Raw genomic sequence first — 13,738 nt, 5'->3', positions numbered from 1 at the left:
CCCTTGTCTCTGCCTCCAGCCTCCGAGTCCTGGAATCCGCCTCGGCTCGTCGACCCAGCGGCTCCACCATGGCTCCTAGCTCCCTCATCTCCACCGTGGCCCATCAGTCCACTTGCTCCGCCGGGCTCCCTCATCCCTCCGGCTCCACCTTGGTCAGTAATCGACCATCCGCCACCTTGGGACTCCACTCCTCCGGCTTCGCCTCGTCCCTCTGTCTCTGTCAGGCTCTTCCTTCCCTCTGGCTCCACCTTGGACCTCTGTCACTCCACCTTGGCCCTCCGGATCCTCCCCATCACCCTGGCTCATCGGCTCTCCATCTCTGCCCTGGGCTCCTCTCCCACGTGCTCCGCCGCCGTCGGTCGGCCCCCTGGATTCGTCAGCCCTTCCTCAACCATGGCTCCTCCCTCCATCACTTTGTTTTTGTTTCGCATCTAGTTAGTTGTCATGTTTATTGACTTGAGTTCATTTAGTTCAGGTGTGTCTAGTTAATTATCCTCGTTTGGTCTGTGTACTTAAGTTCCTGTAGTTTCAGTTTGATTTTATCAGGTATTGTTAATGTCAACGTTCATGTGTGTCACCAACCTTCCTCTATGTGGATTTACCTTTATTGTGTGGATTTATTAAATAGTGGTTTTCGTCATTTTCATCTTCTTCCATGTTCATCGACACATAAAATGTCACAGCAACGTGTTCATTTTTTGACATAAATCATCATATTCTTAACCACAAATAAGTATTATAATACATTCAAACTGTTCTTATGATTATTTATTAGATGATACAACATATTATAAGGTTTTTTGTAATGCATTATTCGTTCATTATAATGCCTTATAAAGTCCCTATAAAGGCAATATTAAATATGTGTTCTGAGTTTGTCACATCACAGAAAAATGTATTATTAACTACTCAGCCAAATTTGAATGATGAAAAAATCCGCCAAGTAAATAAAATAAGTGATCAAAATCTTGAAAAAATGGGCGGTATCCTCTGCTCTCAAACGCTGGGGGCGTGTCCGCTTTTGCGCTGAAACCACGCCTACTTGCGGGAAAGCTGCCGCCTCTTAACTGTCAAATACCGCTACAGCCTGAATGGATGCTGCTAGCAGCTTAATTGGATTTACAAAACCATACATGTTTGAGCCTCCAGAGCCAGAATTCGATTCAGAGGACCGGCTACCCGAGAATCAACCTCGTCCCTCTCGGTCTGCAACAGAATGGTAAGTTTTTTCTCTCTCTCCCTTATATGCAAGTTAGCAATATGTAACTAGCGTAATCTAACTTAGCCAAATAAAGTTAGGCTATAAATAAATAACATACAACAAAACATATTTTGCCACTTTACCATGTTTATTATTATTATTAGTTGTCTGTACAGTCACAGATCGAACTAACAGCCTAACCCTAACCCTGTTATATTAAGTGTGAAAAGGATGTGAATAAAATGCTATGATAAGATTCCATAATATTCCTATGAGGGAATATTTTATGGAGGAATGGTGTTCATCCATCCAATGGAGTTCCACAGAGTTGGCAAGTAGCACTGAAGCTGTTCTGGAGGCTGGATGTTGGTTTTTCCTTTCATTTGAAACCCATCTTCAACTACACATAGTTGCTGGTCTTCTGACTGCTTTAGTGTGGATTGCTGAATATCATTATTGCAACACACAAGCTGAGAAACAGAATATGCTCTAAATTGTTCAGATAACATTTTCTGTATGATTGTTCATAATATAGAATTGACAAATGAAATGGATGACAATATCTATGCTGGGGAGGTAGGTGGAGTCATCAGGATCTGCCACATTGAAACTAATTAAAGATTCCCGAAAAGAGGGTAACTCCAAGAGAGGATGCTTTGGTGGTCTATCAGGTGATGCTGCTTTCCGCTTAAGTGGAGTTGAAGAGCTCTCCTTTTGATATAATCATTATTAGGAAATATAAATAAGGACACCGAGCTGTTTTGTATGTTATCGCAACCAGGAAATACGCATTTCAGTGACAAAGGCATAGCTAGCTAGCAAACTGTGTAGGCTGTGTGTTACTAACAGTACTGACAATTCGTGATTGAGCGGGTGAACTGATGCGAATGTGCTCTAGTTATAGTGTTAGGGGAGGGGCCATGGCTCGGAGGCTCCAGTGCGTCATCGAACCCCCTTTTTAGCCCCGCCCAAAAAATCTCAGAATTGACTTTACAGGGACTTTAAGAATACCCTTATAATGATTTATAAATACAGGCTTCATAGAAAGTGTTACTGTCAATCATTCTATTAAATTCTTCCACGTCACTGAAATAGTTATAAGAGAACAATCACGTTTGGGTTAACAGAAATATCAGTAACAAAAGGGTGCACTGGGCATTATGCAAAAATAATTCATATTCTACTCTGACCTGTAATGACAATCCGGACCAGAAAGGAAGACCTGCTCAGCCTCCTGCAAGGACAAATTCCTTAGGACAGCCAGGGCATATATGATGGCCTATGAAAAAAACGGCTAATTTAAATATACTATTATACCACTACTGAACAGCAAGCCATTACACATGGGTCCATACACGAGTAGCGCCAGCATGCAGTTTATACAGTAGATTTTGTAAGTGTAGGAGCAGGAACACACACAAACACATTTCATGGTCCGGCATATCTCTGGAAAAAGAACACCTATATGAACTGCACTTTCATCTGTGAAGCTCAGTTGTGTTGATGTTCTATGCAGTGCAAGAAATTTGGTCTTGTTGGGAAAAAAAAAACAGCTGCACTTTTATTTTGTGATTGTAATATAATCAATACATTTTGGGTTGATTTCAGTTTTTATATTTTTAACCCTAATAGGACCCACAGTTTTAGTCTTAAAAAAGTTTAAAAAAAATTTTTATTACGAAAACCCCAAAATCGTTATCTCTTGAATATGCTATAATTTTTTTTATTTTATGTGCAATATTTTTAATCCACTGTGACGACCCTGAGTCTCCTGATACTATTGGAGCAGAGCGTAGAAGATTTTGATTGGTTGCCACCCTGTTAAATGATCATTAGTTTGATTATTTAAGAGTGTAATGTGTTATTTGGGGTTGGCACTCCCGGTGGGATAGTTCTCTCAGGAGTGTCTCTTTCTTACGGAAGTTCTAAGCGGCCATGCATTATTTTTTTTTTCCTTCTTGTTTTCTCGTTATAACGACTTATTTTCTCGTTATATCGACATAACGAGAGTTGTTTTCTCGTTATAACGACTTATTTTCTCGTTATATCGACATAACGAGAGTTGTTTTCTCGTTATAACGACTTATTTTCTCGTTATATCGACATAACGAGAGTTGTTTTCTCGTTATAACGACTTATTTTCTCGTTATATCGACATAACGAGAGTTGTTTTCTCGTTATAACGACTTATTTTCTCGTTATATCGACATAACGAGAGTTGTTTTCTCGTTATAACGACTTAATTTTATATATAACAAAAATGTCTCTTATTTGTTTAATTCGAATATAGCGAGAAAATAAGTCGTTATAACGAGAAAACAAGAAGGAAAAATAATAATAATGCATGGCCGCTTAGAACTTCCGTACATTCTGACTCTTTTCCTGTTTGTTTCTTTTGTCATTTCTTATATTATGTAGTTAAAGTTTTGTTGTTATTATATTAATTTAATTTAACAAAACAATTTGCTTTGATTAGACTTTGTTGTCTGATCCCTCTTTTATGTTGTGTTGGTTCTTTACCATGATCAAAGGATGGGCATGCATATTTACTCACTGTGATGTGTTAGTCTACATGTTATCCTGCAGCTTATCCTCTGAAATCAATACCCTGCAAACAAGCCTGAATGCCTGCATGGGCAGCCCTCACTTAGCCCCCAGGAAGCCCACTATGCCCACACAGGACCCACACTATTAATCTACAACAATACATCTGTTTCACTTTAAATACTTTCCGGCTATTATAACTTAAGTCTTTGGGGAAAAAAACTGTTATTATACATCTGAAATGGATGCAGTCACCACATAACTAATGTCTGTATTGTCAAAAATATACAGTAGTCAAAGGGATTTCAAATCAATTTATTAAATACAAAACAGAAAACATTCAGTTCAGGTTAATGCAGCTACATATAGCCAAAAATGTAAATACACAAAAGTGCAAACAAAGCAATGTAAGACTGTAGGATTTCGTCATGTGAAAGTTGATGTGTGCGAAAGTCTTATCTGTAGTGCATCAATGTCCAAACACTGTCCATAGCTGAAGTTGACTGATGGCAAATGAATAATCCAACCTCTTGTAATGAAAACACGCCACGGCTCTCAAACACCGGCTCTCAAAAATAGTCCAGACTATGGTCCCACGTCGAAAAGAACTTTGAATCCATATTCAAACTGGACCATGATGTGGTAACCTCACCAATAAAGAGTCCTTCTAAAAATCATACAAATACACAGTCTTAAACTCTTAGCATCAATCCAAACATTGGCCATACATACATGTAACATCTCTGCAAAAAATATCAGCAATGTACACTATAAAAAAACAAAAAAAACTCCTTACTTTAAACTGGGTTTGAAATTACACATTTCCCTACCAGGACACAGCACAATTTGCTCAGCAGGTGAGCCATGCTGGCTACTGCTGCTTGTTATTGCTAACTCCCTCTATCCACATGGCTTTACTTAAAGGAGTCATCGGATGCCCATTTTACACAAGTTGATATGATTCATTAGGGTCTTAATGAAAAGTCTATAACATACTTTGGTTAAAATTTCTCAATGGTAGTGTAAAAAACACCTTTTTTACCCTGTCAAAATCAGCTCTGTTTTCAGCATTAATATTCAGGGCATGTCTTGCAATACTCTTTAACATCACTGTACATTCTTAGCCAATAAAACATTTTAGCAATCCACACAAATGTCTTCATAATCCCCAAATGGCCAGCCCAAGGAATGGAGTGTCCCAATGCTAACACAGGTGTGTCTTGGACACCACCAGCGATGTCTATTCTATATTATACAGGAAGTAATTTTTCAGCACCAGTGACTAATTAATCATCACTGCAATCCCTTTCTTCCCGTTAGCCTGTCTGAAACAGCCAACTAAGGTGGGATCTTCTTGTTGGTGCTGTAATAAATTGTTTAAAATTACAATACCTGATTTAAAGGGTCATGAAACCCCCTGTTTCAGCACCGGTTAGTTCTCACCACAGTTAAAAAAAAAATGCTACGAATGTGGGCGTGGTGCGTTGCAGAGTGGAAGGGGGGAGGTGAGACAGACAACACACACAACTTTGGGTTCAGACAGTTTAATTTTGCTCCCATCGAGTTAATAACACAAATAAACGCACAGCCATTTGCATCTGCACTTTGCATCGAAAATATATGAACATGCTGTTGCACCTTTAATAACTTTTAAGGCTTATTTTGCGGCGTTTATATAAGCCTTTTAATGGGTTGCATCAAGGAGCTGTAAAAAACAGTTACATTCGCTAAGTGAATGAATCGCATTTGTGCCGAACTCTTACAAAGCAAAAACGCTCACCTTCGGTCCATGAACATGTGTCTCTCACTTAGGGCCAGATTTACTAACGCAAACTTCTTTTGGCATTAAAATAATAATAATAATTTATTACATGTATATAGTGCTTTTCTGAGTACTCAAAGTGCTTTACATAGAAGGGGGAATCTCCTCAACCACCAACAATGTGCAGCATCCACCTGGATGATGCGACAGCAGCCATACTGTCCCAGAACGCCCACCACACACCAGTTTATTGGTGGAGAGAAAGAGTGAAGAAGCCAATCAGCATATGGGGATGATTAGGAGGCCATGATGGACAGAGGCCAATGGGTGAATTTTGGCCAGGATGCTGGGGCTACACCCCTACTCTTTTTTTGAAGGACATCCCAGGATTTTTAATGACCACAGAGAGTCAGGACCTCAGTTTAATGGCTCATCCGAAGGACAGTGCTTCTTACAGTATAGTGTCCCCATCCCTATACTAGGACCCACACAGACCATAGGGTGTGAGCACCCCCTGCTGGCCTCACTAACACCACTTCCAGCAGCAACCTAGTTTTCCCAGGAGGTCTCCCATCCAGGTATTGACCAGGCCCAACCCTGCTAAGCTTCAGTGGGCCAGTTTTGGGCTATAGGGTGATATGTCTGCTGACTAGTATTACTGGTATTTGCACTATTATTTAACACCCAAAAAGCATGCCTTAAAGCAGGCAGTAATTCGCTTGATTGCTACGCAAAAGTTTTGCATTCTTGTGACTCTTTAGCTCCACCCACGGCATGCCTTCAGGAGCTCAAATTTTTTCGGAGATGAGGCGGAAGCGGAAGATGAAAGCACTCCTGGAAAGGAAATGTTCAATGTCATCAGTCTCCTCAAGCCTGCCAAATGTGACTCCTGGTCTAACACCCTTGCCCATCTGAAGCTATAGTTCTCATGTGGCTACGCTTCATATCATATTGCAGTTGGGTGACCTGGTGGATGAATACCTTGTAGTGCTGCTTTCATCTTGCCATCTCATCATCAGTATCATGGCTCCTCCTCTAGCTCTTCCTCATTCAGACCCCTGCCTTCGAGTGGCCTTGTTTTAAGCACTGCTTCAATTTCTGTCATGTTTTAGAAAAGTGCAGTAGACTATTGTTCGGCCCGACTAAGATGGCAGTTCCCACCCCATCTTGAATCTAGGACCACTGAATCGTGCACCCCCACTAAAACATACAGTTTATGATAGGCCAAGGGACTGGATTATATCAGTGGACATTTTGCTTATAATTTACAGCCACTTTCATTATTTGGTCCCAGCATACCGTGATGGTGTCGGCGCTACCAGCACTCACATTGCAGATATAACAATTTTATAAACGACATGGGATAGGCTGCCCACATTGTTCATTCGATCATTAAAGTGTCTATGCGGCCGATTTGGTTGCTGTTAATACAACCTCTGGAAACAAGTGCCCACACGAATGCAGGCAGTGATGTGACTGCATGAAGCACTTTTGAAAGTGCAAATACCTAAATTCTATATTTTAAAATGCATTTTTCACAGCTTTATGATAAAACAGCATTATATTATTTAACAGGTTTTATAAAAATATTTTTTCTATGGTTATCAAAATTAACGCGTTAATAACACGTTAACGGAAATTCATTTTAATGGCACCAATTTTTTTAACGCACGATTAATGCAGTGCTCCATTTTCTGTTTGACCAGTGGCCTAGCCCGTAGTTGGAGAAATGGAGATGCAGTGTTGCCAATTTAGCAAGTTTGTCGCTAGATTTAGCGAATTTTCAGACTCCTTTATGTTGTGTGGGTACAAACACTCACTATAAGGTCCTCCAGTCTGTTAATAAATATACCCTTTTTATTAATACAAATTCTTTAAAACTCTTTACCAACCCCCACCTCACAGGGTAGGAAAACATGATGCACAAATCACTGCCTGTACTCACTCAAACCAAAAATACAAAACTCCAATCAATTCAAAACAAACAAAATAAACTCAAAGAAACGAGACTAATTAAATCAAAACCATGGCAATCTGTTAGCACAGCAATATTGAATTCTGACCACTCTGGTCGTAGAGGTTCTCATGGGAGTGCATCAAATCTGTTAACATCATATTCAAATTCAGCCGCTCTGGTCGCTGAGGTTCTCACCAAATCCTACCACAATTTATGTGTGGCGTTCTCACCGCATTTCATTGTTCTGTGCATCACTTAATTTGTTCCGTGTGTGTAAGTGTCTAAATAGCCCATAGTTCCTCCCCCCACCCCACTTAACCAGAGCGCTCAATGCTACATTTAGCGACGTTTTTTCTCAAAAAAGCGCTTAGCAACAAATCTTTAGGGTTTGCCCAAACCTTATTTAGTTTCTGAGACTCGCCGGTACTGCTGCACGAATGCGAGGTCTCTCTTTCCCAGCACTCACACACCTCTGTCTCTCTCTGCGTCTGTTCTCTTCAGCGAGCGGCTGAGAGGAGCAGCGCTTTCAGTTAAAACATATATTATGTTGCTTCTCTAATTTTACATACAAGTATAGCCGAAATCACAGCACAGCTATTGTCTTTATCTTATGTGTAGGATATTTGATTTCATCAGACGACGGCTTGATTATCAGGATTTTTGTGCAGATTAACATCTTGGAAGGGAGCGCTGGTTATGTAGTCTTAAAGGGTCGCGTTTCAGTCATTATTCGTTCCGTTGTCTGACAACAGAAACAGTAAAATGAAAACAGATTTATTGAGAATTTAGCTGCATCAAAATAGCATAAAAAACTGTATGTGGGCACAGAGAGGCAAACAATAAATAATATATGTACATATACATGTTCAGAAGAAGTGAGCTGCCCTGTTGTGCGAAAATGTAAACAGGCTTGTGAAGTAAATTGCTCAGTGCAAGAAAGAGAAGTACCTGGTATTTCTATGTTCTTTTTTTTTCATGTGTCTAATAGACATGAACAAGTTGTTTGAAAAACATCTGTGACCTGACCTATGAAACATGTCTAGTCTTCATGCTCTATGTTGACTATGGTTTCACTAATAATAAACATACATTTGCATAAAGCATCCATATTTGTCCATGGCCATGTTGATTAGAGTATTAAAAACTTGAAAAGTATTCATTTAAGGTACATAAAAATTTAGAACACATAAAAATGTGTGATTAAATTGCGATTAATCACGAGTTAACTCATGACACTCATGTGATTAATCACAATTAAATATTTTAGTCGATTGACAGCCGTAATTTTTAATGTATTTCCTTTTCATTATTCTATTTCTTTTGTACTATAATGTGATATACAGTGGGTACGGAAAGTATTCAGACCCCCTTAAAATTTTCACTCTTTGTTATATTGCAGCCATTTGCTAAAATCATTTAAGTTAAATATCACATGGTCCTAAGTATTCAGACCCTTTGCTCAGTATTTAGTAGAAGCCCCCTTTTGATCTAATACAGCCATGAGTCTTTTTGGGAAAGATGCAACAAGTTTTTCACACCTGGATTTGGGGATCCTCTGCCATTCCTCCTTGCAGATCCTCTCCAGTTCTGTCAGGTTGGATGGTAAACGTTGGTGGACAGCCATTTTTAGGTCTCTCCAGAGATGCTCAATTGGGTTTAAGTCAGGGCTCTGGCTGGGCCATTCAAGAACAGTCACAGAGTTGTTGTGAAGCCACTCCTTCGTTATTTTAGCTGTGTGCTTAGGGTCATTGTCTTGTTGGAAGGTAAACCTTCGGCCCAGTCTGAGGTCCTGAGCACTCTGGAGAAGATTTTCGTCCAGGATATCCCTGTACTTGGCGGCGTTCATCTTTCCCTCGATTGCGACCAGTCGTCCTGTCCCTGCAGCTGAACATTGCAAAATTTTACATGACTGATTGGTGGAGTTTTTGTGACTTTCATGTGACATTTCTCATGCTTGTGAATAAATTTCCACATTTAGGGGAAGAGATTGTCTGTTCTTCATTTTGTTTTCTGTAACTCACACAAAGCACAGAAATACTCTTCTCAATTTCACTTCTCTTTTACAACTGCAAGTTTAATAATACATTTAAATTTAAGTAACAGTAATGTGAAGGTCAAAATAGGTATTGCATGTAACAAATGGGCAGTCTTTCTGCTCCAAAACCCTTCATAAATTTCACAATTTATGTTGTGTACAGCAGGTAATTGTTGTATGTTATTCTTATTTTGACACTTCACAGTAAATCTAAGAATTTAATTAGCATAGTCAGCAAACGATTACCTTCCAGGCCATTTTAAACTTAAATAGAACACATAAAATATTTAATAATTAGCTGGCCATCATTGCGGTCACATTAATGTTTATATTGACTAAGTACCAGCAGACATGAGTCAGCATTGTGGCAGGAGACAGGAAGTCATGAGGAACAGATGCTGCACTAGTTCATAATTTACTGAGCATCATGCAAGACTGGGCACTACACTAAGGGAAACATAATAATAACGCACAACCTACTAACCAGCCCACTGCAAATAAGAACAGAGCACCAACAACACAAGCGAAGGGCAAAGAATATGCAACACAGAGCCAGACTGTAGCATACGTACTGCCCATATCCTTGAGGAACAAATTCTGTATTTAACACTAAAGTAAGTGCTTGACAGACATCTAAATCTGTTGTTCTTGTGATGGTTTCTTCAGATTACATCGATAGACCAGTAGGTGATGACAAGTGACTGTCTTTATGAGTAAGTCATTGGTTGCATTCAGAACGGCATACCTAGCATGCTACTCTTATCTTTTAAAAACAGCAGAGTAATAAGAGTAGTATGCTATGAGTTCTGTATTAATATGATTGAGTCAAATTGAGTTATCCAAACCAGATCCAAAAACATTGATTCATTCAGAAACTAAATGAGTCAGTCTTTAAGAGTGAGTTACTGAATCATTCATTTAACCAGTTCATTCAAAACACTGATTCAAACTAAATAACTGACTGGCTGTGTACAAATCACATCCTCTCTTAGTAGGTCATTCTTTTGAATACGTATGCATTTTGTAACTATATAAAAAGTATGTATTCATGTAGTATGAATGTAATTTGGTCATCATGTTGTCATTGTTCATGATATCATTGTAATGCGACCCTCTGGCATTTCATAAATACTTAATTTTAAAAAAGTGTTTGCAGTTTGTAAAAACATTTAGCCTAATTCATTTCACAAATATGAAAAAAAAAAATTTTTTAAAAATTAAAAATTTCTTCTCATTTTTATCACTTTTCTGTTTCTGTAAAACATTCAATAAAAGCTACAGTTAAGAAATATTCAATGTCTTAGAGAAACATGTAATGATAACAATGTAATACTAAATTTATTTATTAATATATAAATATTTTTTCCACATATCAGTAAATATGTCTTCTTTCATATCTGTGATGCTGCTTTCACTGACCATCTCATCCCTGCTGAGTTCATGTTTCCAACTCCTGCTGCAGAGCCAATCATGGGGGCCCCTAAAAAGGCAAAGTTATAAATGCTGACAAAACTGTCAAAATGTTATCATCAATAACTGACATATGGCAAGAACAGTCAAAAGCATACTCACAAACACACTCCATTTTTGTAAACGTGGTCAATTGTTCCCAAATCATTAGTTATTGCCAGCCAGAGGGTCATATATGATGATATGATACACACAGGATACAAAGCTGTTGCTAAATTTATGAGTGCAACTAATAATTATCAGACTCTGAAGTTTAAATAAACTACAGTGATTTAGTCTCCCAACAAAACAGAAGCACAGTTTTATTAATATGCCTAATCAATGTGCTACAGTTTTACTTTTATTTATGTATTGATTAATTAATTCTAAAAATAGAGATAATTGAAAGTTGAATTATTATCTAAATAGTTGAGTGCAACAATCCATTGTGTTTGTGATTTGTTCCTAGGCCTCTCTAGAGACACAAAAATGTAGATGTGTGATAATACTTTATGTAATGCCAATGAAACACATGCCCCACTTTATAATATAACTTAATATCTAATAAGCTGCCTCAGAATGAACAGATAGTAATGGGAGACAGATGTTCACCTAGGAAACGTGCAATTGAAGGGAATATATACTGATGATTTCCAGAGGGAGAGGTGCTCATACTCCTAACATCTTTCATACAAGAATGAGAGAAAGGCCCCTTAGGGACAACAGAAGAGTGAGACTTATAAAAGGAAAAGGAAATGACTCTTCCTCTTTCTACATTGATTAATAAAAAAAAGTTCAGAGTATGCACCACATTCTCCCTACAACACAACCACATAATGATGCTATAGAATACTACAACAAAATGGCGAGTTGTGCATTAACACAGTAATATACACCAAAATATATGAGGAAGTCACTCAAATTAAAATGTTTTTAGTATTCACTTTGGCCACCTATGTACAGTTAGGTCCATATATATTTGGACACTGACACAATTTTCATAATTTCGGCTCTGTATGCCAACAGAAAAGAATAAAAAATAGAACAATCAAGATTAAATTGAAGTGGAGACTTTAAGCTTTAATTCAAGGGGTTGAACAAACATATAACATAAAATGCTTAGGAATGTTTATACACATTCGCCCCATTTTCAGGGGCTCAAATGTAATTGGACAAATAAATATAATCATAAATAAAATGTTCATTTTTAATATTTTGTTGAGAATCCTTTGCAGGCAATGACTGCCTTAAATCTGAACTCATGGACATCACCAGAGACTGGGTTTCCTCCTTTGTGATGCTTTGCCAGGCCTTTATTGCAGGTGACTTAAGTTGTTGTTTGTTTGTGGGTCTTTCTGCCTTCAGTTTTGTCTTCAGCAAGTGAAATGCATGCTCAATCGGGTTGAGATCAGGAGATTGACTTGGCCATTGCAGAATATTCCACTTTTTTACCTTCAAAAACTCCTGGGTTGCTTTTGCTGTATGTTATGGGTCATTGTCCATTTGTACTATGGAGCGCCGCCCAATCAACTTTGCTCCATTTGACTGAATCTGGGCAGAGAGTATATCCCTATACACTTCAGAATTATTCTGGCTGCTTCTGTCCTCTGTCACATCATCACTAAACACCAGTAACCCAGTGCCACTGGAAGCTATCTTTTTTAGATGTTTTTTTTTTTTTGGTAATGTCTAATCTGGCCTTGTTTGCACCTTGTTGTGAACCCTCTGTATTTGCTCTCGTGAAGTCTTCTCTTGATTGTAGACTTTGACAGTGACACGCTTACCTCCTGGAGAGTCTTCTTTACTTGGCTGGATGTTGTGAAAGGGGTTTTCTTTACCATGGAGAGGATCCTCCACCACTGCTGTTCCTTGAAAAAGGGGGGAGGTACATATTAAAGAGCTGTATATTCCTTAACCTTTCGATGAGATTACCCTCAAATTAAAGCTCAGATCATTTTCATTATATAACTGTAACTTGAATGTTTTGGTCAGCAGCTAAAATAATAAAAATTGTGCCGGTGTCCAAATATATACGAAGCTAACTGTATGGCACACTTTTATCAGATTTGTCTAGATTGTAATGTCATTTGCTTTATTGTTATAATGATGTAATGCAGTATAGCACCATAGTCTATGTAAATGCAAAAGGTAAATAAATATTTTTTAGTTAAACAACTAATCCCTACAGCAGTTGAAAAAAAGTTGTAATTTCAAATCTGAATTAATTTGCTAGTTTTTGCATGAAAAAAAACAATGGAGAAATATGACACGTCAAATGTCTGTTCTGCTACATAACCAGTTGTGTAACCAAAAAAAAAAAAGTGGAGAAATAAGTGGAAAACATTATTATACAAATATTATTCACATTACTCAATTCGTTTTTAGAGCGAGCATGAAAAAACACCCCATTTTGTAAATGTACGTATTTTTTAGATCTTATGAACAAATTGTTTAATTTTTTTTGACCAAGTGTCTAATCAAAACGTCATAACTCAAACTTACTGTGAAAACAGACTTCTTTCTGGCGATGCATGCAAAATCATCTAGGCCACTTAAACTGCATCCCTGAACAATCGACTGCAAGCCCACATCTCAAAACCCAATCAAAAACCGGTGGATAAATCCCACTCTACATTTTGTCTTTTTCAATAATCTTTTATACTTGGATGCGTCACAATCACCGATTTTTTTTTTGCTACTTTAGTTTGATCGCAACAAATTTCAAGATCTTTAAGATGAGTTACAATAACTACAATAAATCTACATTAACAATATTATTTCAACTTGAAG

This window comes from Sinocyclocheilus grahami, unplaced genomic scaffold (genome assembly GCF_001515645.1).
Source record: "Sinocyclocheilus grahami isolate Dianchi unplaced genomic scaffold, SAMN03320097.WGS_v1.1 scaffold511.1, whole genome shotgun sequence".
NCBI classification, from domain to species: Eukaryota; Metazoa; Chordata; class Actinopteri; order Cypriniformes; family Cyprinidae; genus Sinocyclocheilus; species Sinocyclocheilus grahami.
This window is presented reverse-complemented; position numbering follows the sequence as displayed.